The following is a 10,581-nucleotide window of genomic DNA, read 5'->3' on the forward strand; positions in this document are numbered from 1 at the left end:
CAAAGAGCTATACTTTGGACATGTTAAAAAAGATCGGGATAGATTGGAACCTGACAGGACGATTCGGATCCTAGTAGACCTGCCTTCTGATGACCTTAGGCAAGTTCTCGACGGCGACCGTCGTCGTGGCGGCGATACGAGCAGGAGCAACCACACCGAAACCATCATCACCACTCGTCCGCATTCCTCCAATGTCAGCGCCACGCGAGGGAATTTGGAGGCTATGTAGGGACTTGGGGAAAATGGGGAAACTATGGAGATAAGCTAACGGTCGGGAACTACTTATGGCACCATATGTTGTATACGGCACACTGTTTATACATGTCGTTTGTGTTCGGTATTACAACGTCACACACGATTTCCACACCAAACCGTGTGAGAAGACAATGTAGGTTAGACACGGTTGTCGTTACATAACCGTATATGATGTACTACCTTGTCCATATAATTGAGTTACGGTGAGATACCGTGTAAACAGCTGCTCTGCGGATATCCGTAAAAAAGCCGCTCTGCATATAGAGATGGCAGCGGTGGCTTAGGAAGCGGCTACCATAGAAGAGGTCAATCCTCGGTCGGTGGGCGGTGGCGGCGTCATAGGAGGTCAATCCTCAGTCTATGGCGGGAGATAGGAGGAGCTCAACCATCGAGGTCGGCGGTGACATGATTCGAGCACATCCATCGCGGTCGATGGCGGGATAGTGGAGGTCGAACTTCAGGCGGCCGCCGCCCTAAGCTTTGCTCCTCGACACTGCTATCTCAGCGTGCCGCCACATCACGCTTGTCTGTCTGCTGGGTGGAGGTCATTGTGCGGCTAATTAATTAAGGTATTCTTTTCGTGAGTGGCTTAATTAAGGTATTCAATTCCTAAGTGTAGTGTTATACTAGTACTCTACGTGTAAATTGACTGACCATTAATTTTTGTCATTGCACGTCTGGATAACAACATGGAGCACCCTCAGTAATTATTAAAACAAAACCTTGTGATTTATGCATGCATCTTTGGGCAATAGTTAATCCATGTATTAATGTTTTTTAATTACCATTCGTGTGCTGCAGATGGAACGATATGGATGGATGAAGAATCGGAAAACCGCAGATTTTATCAGTAGCGTGACAGAGTTCATGAATTTGGCTGAAAGTACAAAGAGGAGAATTGGTGATGCAGATTACATCTTGTGTCCATGTACTGATTGTGCCAATACAGAGTCACATGAAGTTGCAGATATCCAGATGCACTTAGTCTCTAGGGGATTCATGGATGGATATACACGTTGCATCAGACACGGTGAAGAGGAGGTCATGGATGAAGATACCCAGGGCAGCGAGATGCCAAACCCCGATCAGTGTCACATGGATGTTGAATCTAACATCGGGGCAGAGGCGTCAAGCTACCAATGGAACACCGGAAAGCTGAAATGCCCACTGGAAAACCAAGGCGTCGATGCAGATGACGATGATCTTGATATGCCAGATTTTGCTGCTATGATTGCATATTTCAAGGGCCCCAAAACGGATATGATTGGGTACAAGGATCTGCCAACCATTGATGCGGACTCCAAGAAAGAATTGTATCCAGGTTGCAAAAAGAAATATTCCAGGTTGAGTGCCACCCTGACGCTTCTCAGATTTAAAGTAGCAAACGGTCTATCAAACTAGGGCTTCACAGAGATGTTAGGTCTTTTCAAAGAAATTCTTTCGGAAGATAATGTGCTCCCAAAAGCACGAATGAAGCAAAGAAAATTGTTTGCCCATTGGAACTTGAAGTACAGAAGATACACGCTTGTGTGAATGATTGTATATTGTACCGTGGTGAGTACAAAGATGGGCAAACAATACACAACATCACATGAAGATACACATCATCGCATGCACGATACAAGCGTAGGAGAGCAAAGGACAAGTACAAATTGGACGACGAGATCAAGATAGGAATCCCGTTCAAGGTTGTCTGGTACTTGCCTTAATTCCGAGGTTGATGTGTTTGTTTGCAAACCCTAGAGAGGCAAAGAGGTTGCGGTGGCATCATGATGAGTGAATTGTGGATAGGTTTATGAGGCACCCGAAAGATGGGGCTGAGTTGGAATTAATCAACAAAAAGATTGAATTTTTTCCAAGGATCCTAGAAGTATAAGGCTTGGGGAGTGTACTGACGGGATGATTCCTTTTGGCGATATGAGCACCAATCACAACACATGGCCGGTGCTTCTGTGCATGTATAATCAAGCTCCTTGGTTGTGTATGAAGAAAAATACATTATGATGTCAATGATTATCCAAGGCCCGAAGCAACCTGGAAATGACATCGACATTTACTTTCAGCTACTGGTAGAAGAACTACTAACAGTGTGGATAGATGCGCCTGCTATAAAATGTTATGATGCTTAAAGAAAGGAGATTTTCGATGTACATGCGATGCTGGTGCACACCATTCAAGATATGCTGGCATTAGGCAACACACCAGGGCAGAAAACAAAGGGAGATGTAGGGTGTGTCACATGCATGGATAGGAAAACTAGCAGAAGACTTCCCAACTCGCGCAAAATAGTGTATTTGCGTCATTGTAGGTTCTTACGGAAAAATCACCCATACCGAAAGAGGAAAGCTAAATTTGGTGGTACAGCAGAGGCAGGTGCGGGCCCAAGACCCTTTGACGGGGAGGTGATCCACAACATGGCTAAAAAAATAATGTTGTGCTTGGCAAGAACCACCCTTTGACGGTGAAATAAACACCCAAGGATCAAGTGTTTAAGAAGAAATCGGTGTTCTGGAAATTACCTTACTGGGAGATTCTACGTGTACGTCACTGTATCGATGTCATGCACATAGATAAGAACATATGTGAAAGCATCCTTGGTACTCTGCTCAAGATTAAAGGTAAAAAAGGATGGTGACGGTTCATGACTCGATATGCTTGTTGATAAATCAAAACGCAAGAGTGAAGCAGAAGATGATGACAAATTCATTAAAGATCGCGAGAGTTACAATTTCAGTACAAAAGAAGCAACACATTCTTCACCTATTTGTTGTCAGTTAAGACATCCTCTTCCTACTGCGCAAACATCAGAAGTCTCATGGATGTGAGCTCAGGTACAATGAAGTTGGGACACATGAAGTCACATGATTGCCACGTAATGTTGACACAAATCCTCCCGGTGGCCATCAGGAATCTGATGGACAAAGATATAAGAAACACACTCATTGACCTCTATGATTTCTTCAACCAACTATGGCAGAAAGTTGTAAATCCTGAAGAATTGGATCATGTGCAAGATGATATTGCAAGAATATTGTCCAACCTAGAGATGTTTTTCCCAACGTCAGTCTTTGATGTCATGGTCCATCTCACTGTGCACCTTGTCGATGAGATAAAGTATTGTGGTCCTGTGTTTCTTCGCAACATGTATCCCTTTGAGCGGTTCATGCGAATACTGAAGCGCTTTTGTTGGAACCGAAACCATCCAGAGGCAAGCATCCTAGAAGGTTATACTGCGGAGGAGGTGGTTGAGTTTTGCACCGAATACATGAAACAAAGACCTATAGGTTTACCCCTCTCTCACCATGAGGGAAGGCTGAAAGGTAAGCCGGTCCTTGCTGGCACGCAAATTGCTGCACCCAGAGAATTGGCAGAGAAAGCCCATTTGATGGTACTGCTTAACAACCTAGTTCTCATCGCTTATGTCGAAGAACACTTGGCGGAGATACGCTAAAGCTTCTTACCAATGGTGCCTTCATCAGATGTGGGGATGAAGGAGCACACTAAGAACTACGCCAAATGGCTGAAGAATCGTTTGGCACAAGGATCCATCAATGACATTGCTACGTGGTTGGCACAAAAGCCATCACCTAAGGTGTTGACGTACCAAGCATATGACATAAATGGATACATGTTCTACATGGAGGAACGTGATCAGAAGACCTCGTATTAGAACAGCTCTGTTCAAATAGAATGCATGACTATAAATGAAGCTGATAAAAGGGTATACTACGGAACCATCAAAGAGATTGGGAGATTGACTATGTGAAAGTTAAGGTGGCATTATTCAGGTGGGCATGGATCCCTCTTGGTCAGGTAAGGATTGATGAGTATAGGAAGACATGTGTTAACTGCCATTTAGCGATGCAAGGGGTCAGGTAAGGTGGCATATGACATCATGCGGACCCATTCATTCTTGCCAGCGATGCTACCTATATTTTCTTTGTGGAAGACCCCTTGCATAAGAACTGCCATTTGGCGATGCATGGGAAGAGAAGGGTACTGGATGTCGACGATGTTGCCGATGAGGACGAGTATGATGAATATGATGAGTTGCCAGCCAAGGGATCACGCACCTGTGTAACAGAGCAGCGTAAAATCATCAAAAACCCCAAGTTCATTCGGGGTCAACTTAATGATCCCAGTTCCCCCATGTACATGGGAATTAAGCCGCAAGACTAGTCTTTATGCCTACCCTACAACTTAATTCGTTCAATTTAGAACTGCCGCGTGTACTGAATTTGTGAGTTATGCCTGGTTTTCTGTTGATGTAAAAACCGTTAATATGTTGACCATGATATGCTGTCAGCTCAGGCAATGAATATTAAATGTTTTTTGTTATTATTATTATTATTATTATATCATAGAGGTAGCACACTCAATTGATCTCACTATAGTATGTGTGAACAAAAATATGCAATCTGGTTTGCGAATAGCACATGGTTCGTTGGTGAAAGCCGTGTGCCGACCAAACCCCGCCACCCCGCCCACGATCTGAGTCGTGCTTTCTGATTGGCCAGAACCCAAACCCCACGGATCGTACGTCTGCACCATTGGATGCTCCCAGATCAAACGATGATCCTCATCCCTTTCGACAACACATGCAGTTCCGGTTGTAATTTTATTTTTATGCACAAAATGCATGTTAATCTCAACAAATATCTTAAATATAGCTAACAATACCTGAAATGCGCCAGAAAATCAAACTCGTGGTATAATGGTGATTGCGTACCGTGGAAATTTTTATGAGGCCAAACGATGAAGTCACCGGCCATAGGAGTTTGAATTGACACGTCTCCTTTTGGAAAACCATGTTCGTTCATGTGAGATGCTCCGGTTTGGAAGGAGCGGTCATCAAAACTTATGCCAAAATTTACCAATTTTTTCCACAGGGTCGTGAGAGTACGCACATTGATTTTGATGATGTCTGAACTCCATCTGAATTGCCTGCAATTAAAATACCAACTAGGCCTATGCCAGTGGCCGCACCTCACGGCCGAAATGTTTGAAACTTCTCCCCGCTTCTCGAACAAACAGATGAAAACTCACAAAGCGGTGCACAAATGATATGTACACCTTCTTTGCTAGGCTGGTAGTAAGGGGGTATCATAGCTAGTATCATGCATGCCAACTAGGCAATTTTGATGAGTTGTCATAGAATTAAGTAAATGAAGAAAGAGAGGGTTAAGTATCATATCATGAAACTGTATGATAATAAATGCTATGCTACTATGTGTCATGCATGACGATATAATAAAGTACTACATATGATACTAGCTACTCTATGATACTATGCATTAGAGCCAGTACAATAGAGTGACATAAGACTAGCCACAATGGGTAGTAACATAGAATGTTACTAGTCTATGTTACTAACTCTATAGTGGGGAGTAACATATGTGTAGTAACATGCAACACTTTATTTATTAGGCTATAGACTCATCTTGCCTTGAGATGTGTGATGTTACTCATACTACCAGTAACTAGCTATGTTACCACTTTCCTCTCTTTTTTCATTTATTGCTTGCCACACCATCTATTTTATCTAGATACATGTAATGTTACTACCTATATATGTTACTCCCACTGTGGGTAGTCTAAGCAGGCTATAAGGAATAGAATAATACATATGTTCTTTAGTTGGAGGAAAGAGAAGAGGAGAGAGAAGAGAAGCGGGCTCTTGGTTAGTAGAGCCAGCTGCAACAAGAGACCCAAGACACTTTGTGAGGATGTAAGGTGGGCCAACTATTGATAAATTAGTACGTATTTAAAACTTATTATTGTACATGCCCGCTAAGAGGTTGGTTGTATATGACATGGCAACATCTTATAGCCGACCCTTGGCTGTATTATTAACCATGCTCTTAGTGAGGTAGCTAGTATATCATAGACTAGCTAGTATTACTGCCTCCTTTCCGGTTTAGGCTGGTTGTAATGGTAGTATCATAAGCGGTATCATACATGCCAACCTGACTTTTTGGATGATGTGGCACACAATTAAATTAGGAAAGAGAGGATGTGGTATCATATCATGATACCGTGTCATATTAAATGTTTGTACTACTTTGTGTGATGCATGAAAATTAATAAGGCAACCTAAGATACTAACTTAATTATGATACTATACATTACTGAAGTAGTATCATACATTAGTATATATCATATGCATGATACTAGTATATGATACTCCCCATTATAACCAGCTTTAGGCTACTCATAGTGGGGAGTATCATATATATATGATACTAGTGTATGCATGATACTACCTCCATAGTGCATAGTATCATAAAGTAGTATCATAGATGATCATATTTATTGCCATGCATGACACAAAGTAGCATAGCATTTAACATGATACGGTATCTACCTATGTTACTCTAACCCTCTCTCTTCTTTAATTGTGTGCCACATACGCATGTTTGTTAGTCCCAAGTGCATGTTACCGGTTATGTTACTCTCACTATGGCCATCCTTATAGGGCTCAATTCAAAAATCTCACCAACACATATAGATGGTAAGTGGTGGAATACTTTTTGTAGTTTGCAAAAACACCCAATTAATGCTTTTTTTTTCCTCAAAAAATTATGTTTTCCAATGTATTAATTGCAATACATGCATGCATAAAGTACATGGTAAACTTTCTCTTAATAAATACTTGCATGCATGCATGCAATGATTTAATGCACCTTGGAATCTAAACATGTGATGGGGAACAACCAAATTGAGCCTTATAAAATGGAAAAACTAAAATTTTGAGATAAGCCTATAAACTGGAAAGGAGGAGTATATATATATATGCATGATACTAGTATATGATCGACAATACCTCTGTAATGCGTGCATGCATAGTATCATAAGTTAGTATCTTAGGTTGCCTTATTAATTGCCATGCATGACACAAAGTAGTACAACATTTAATATGATACAGTATCATGATATGATACCACACCCTTTCTTTCCTCATTTAACTGTGTGCCACATCATCTAAAAAGTCTAGTTGACATGCATCATATCGCTTGATACTCCCATATTACGACCAACCTTATTAGGGTGGCCATAATGGGGGTATCATAGCCGGTATCATGCACTCGGGAGTCGGGAATAGAAAATATGATGATGTGGCAAAGAAGCAGTAACATAGGTGGATACCATAACATATATATATATAACAAATTCAATACTACTTTGTGTCATGCATGGCCATAAATACGGTCATCTATGATATATATATATATATATATATATATATATATATTACTCATTGATATTATATATATGTGCACTATGAAGGTACGTACGTAGTATCATACACTAGTATCATATGCATGATACTATATATATAGTATATGATACTCCCCACTATATAAGGCTGGCCACAGTGGTGGTATCATAGCCGACGATGTCATGCACCCGGAAATAGCGCAAGTATGATGATGTGGCAAAGAATTAAATATATATAAAGAGGGTTAGAGTAACATATAGGTAGATACCGTATCATGTTAAATGCGATGCTAATTTTTGTCATGCATGGCAATAAATATGATCTATATATGATACTATACTCTATATATATGTATTATACTATGCGCTATAATTAATTAAAGGTAGTATCATACACTAGTATCATATATACTGTATATTCATGATACTAGTATATGACACTCTCCACTATACTCGTGATTTCTTACCGTGGAAATTTTTTGGAGGCGAAATGAAACTCATCTTTTCATTCGAACAAAAATATGATGTTAGGTAATGTAAATGTTTTCAAAGAGCACATGGTTCGCTCACGAAAGCCGTGTGTCCATTAAACCATGGTCGATGCACCCCCCTCTGCGACACGCGCGATCTGATTCGTGCGTTCTGATTGGCCAGAACCCAAACCCCATGGATCGTATGTCTGCACCATTTTATTCTCCTTGATCGAACGGCGATCCTCATCCCTTTTGACAACACATGTAAATGTTTTCAAACAACCCCTCCAAAAAATGTTTTCAAATAGCACACGGTTCACACACGAAAGCCGTGTGCCTACCAAACCGTGGCTGATGCCCCCCTTTGCTGCGCGCGCGATCTGAGTCGTGTGTTCTGATTGGCTAGAACCCAAAACCCATGGATCATACGTCTGCACTGTTGGATGCTCCCAGATCGAACGACAATCCTCATCCCTTTCGACAGGAAATGCAGTCCAGCTAGGAATTGATTTATATGCCAACATGCACGATAAATGCCAAAAAATGTCTTACATATAGCACACGAGACCTGAAATGCGACAACAAATCAAACCCGTGGTAAAATTGTGATTGGTTTACGTGGAAAAAATTTAGAGGCGAAACGATGAACTCATGTCTTCATTTCAAAATTAGTACGTCTTCATTTCAAACGAAATTATTCTGTTTTTGCACACGAGCACTTAGAGGCAACCATTTGCATAGGCCTTTCCGCGCGCGCTACGACCGGGGATATTTCTCACCCTTTTCACCTAGGCCGCCAACACCCGGAGTGCCCAACACCCCCCACCGTCCGCTCGCATTTCACTCAACTAGTCCACCCAATCTGCTTCGCCATCTCCCCCTCCCCCAGATCCACAACAGAACCCTCTCCGACGCTGCCGTGCTGACCTCGGCCGTGTGCCCGCTCTTCGGCGTCAAGCCTACCTCCACTGCCATTCCCAACACGTGGCGGCCCGAGCCTCGTCATCTTCGTTTTATCGCCAGCCACCCTGGAGCATATCGATGAAGTAACGCTCGCCTCTCCTGTGGTCCGACCGGGTTTGCATTAAGAAGCCTGTTAGTTACTGCTCTCCATCGCGGTGAGGCATATTTCCTTGCAACCCCTCTTCCAATTTCGTTTTGTATGTTCCAAAATTGGCTATAAAATAACGGAGAGCGTATATATGTTCATTATCTACCTTCCTTACTACATATAAGCTGTATTTGTTCCAATAAGTTACTGCCTATTTACAGATCACGGGCGCCCGAGGCACATAAACTTAACAAATTAGCCGTACATTTTCTAAATTATTGCATGGCATGTTTAGAAAGCTTGATACCAAGTTGTTAGTTTTATGCTTATCCTCCTTTCCCAAGTTTCGCATGTGTTCTCTGTAGATGCTAAGTAGCAGCGACAACACTCATTCAGGCCATGTATCTTCATCTGATTCAGACAACCCTAGGTCTTCAACAGATTGCGAGGGATCAAGTAGTCTTGAACGGGATAGAGCTGCAGCAATTACCCTTCTGGTCAGGACATGAAGGAACGCTCACACACTAGTCTAAAGGTGTATATGAAGTAACCGAGATTGATTTAAAGTCTCGGGCTCCAACTAAACTAGATAAAGCACGCATGAGGTTCAGGAGTGTGTGTGGATTTGTTGGCAGGGCAAGGCTCAACATTAATCTGCCGGGCTTTCGGAAGGCTGACATAGAAACACGGTGAAGGATAGTTCGGGAGATCATGGATCACTTCAACGTTCCAGAGCAGTTGAGAATGCAGGTGGAACACGCTGCACTGAAGAAGGCTAGGGATGCTTGGTGAAACTGGAAGCACATGCTGTACAAGAAGTACTTGAGTGAAGGCAAGGAGCCAATCCCCGCATACCCCCAAATTACAAAGGCAGACTGGGCAGAATTCAAAAGGGTCAGGGTAACTAAAGAGTTTGCTGAGAAGAGTTTCAAGCAATCAGAACTTTAGAAGAAGAACATACACCCCAACCGTATGGGTGTGGCAGGATACTATGGCATGAAACTGATATGGGAACATGAGGACAAAGAAGCAGTAGCGGCGGGTGGGAATCCGGCCTTTAGTGAAATCAGGGGCGAACATGCCAGAGACTACTTGCGGGCACATGCAAAGAGGCGTGATGATGAAACTTATTACTTTGAAAACGCACATGACGCCAAACTGTATGAAGTGATGTTAGAGGCTTCCAAGATCCCTGGAAGGTTCTACAGGAACTCAGGGCCATGTGACATTCTGTCCATTGCTCTGGAAACAAAAGAGCCCCCTGGACGTGCAAGGGGTATGGGTGTTAATGTCCCACACAAGAGGGCTTTCACACTTGGCAAAGAAGAGAGGCTCAACATGAAAAAAGCGAGGAGTGAAATGAAGCAGAATACATTGTATGAAAGGTTGAGGAAGGAGATTTATCCGGTTGTTCGGAAGGATGTTGAGGAGTCAATGATGATGCAAAAGACTCTAACACTGATAGATAGCCAGTAGATGGGAGGGGAGGTGGGCATGGAGGATGTTGCTTATTGCGCGACAACACTGCACAAGAGTAGCTGTGCATCAGCTGACCCCAGCGACACTGAGACTGCAGCTGCTCGT

Source organism: Triticum aestivum, chromosome 2A (genome assembly GCF_018294505.1).
Source record: "Triticum aestivum cultivar Chinese Spring chromosome 2A, IWGSC CS RefSeq v2.1, whole genome shotgun sequence".
Classification (NCBI taxonomy): domain Eukaryota; kingdom Viridiplantae; phylum Streptophyta; class Magnoliopsida; order Poales; family Poaceae; genus Triticum; species Triticum aestivum.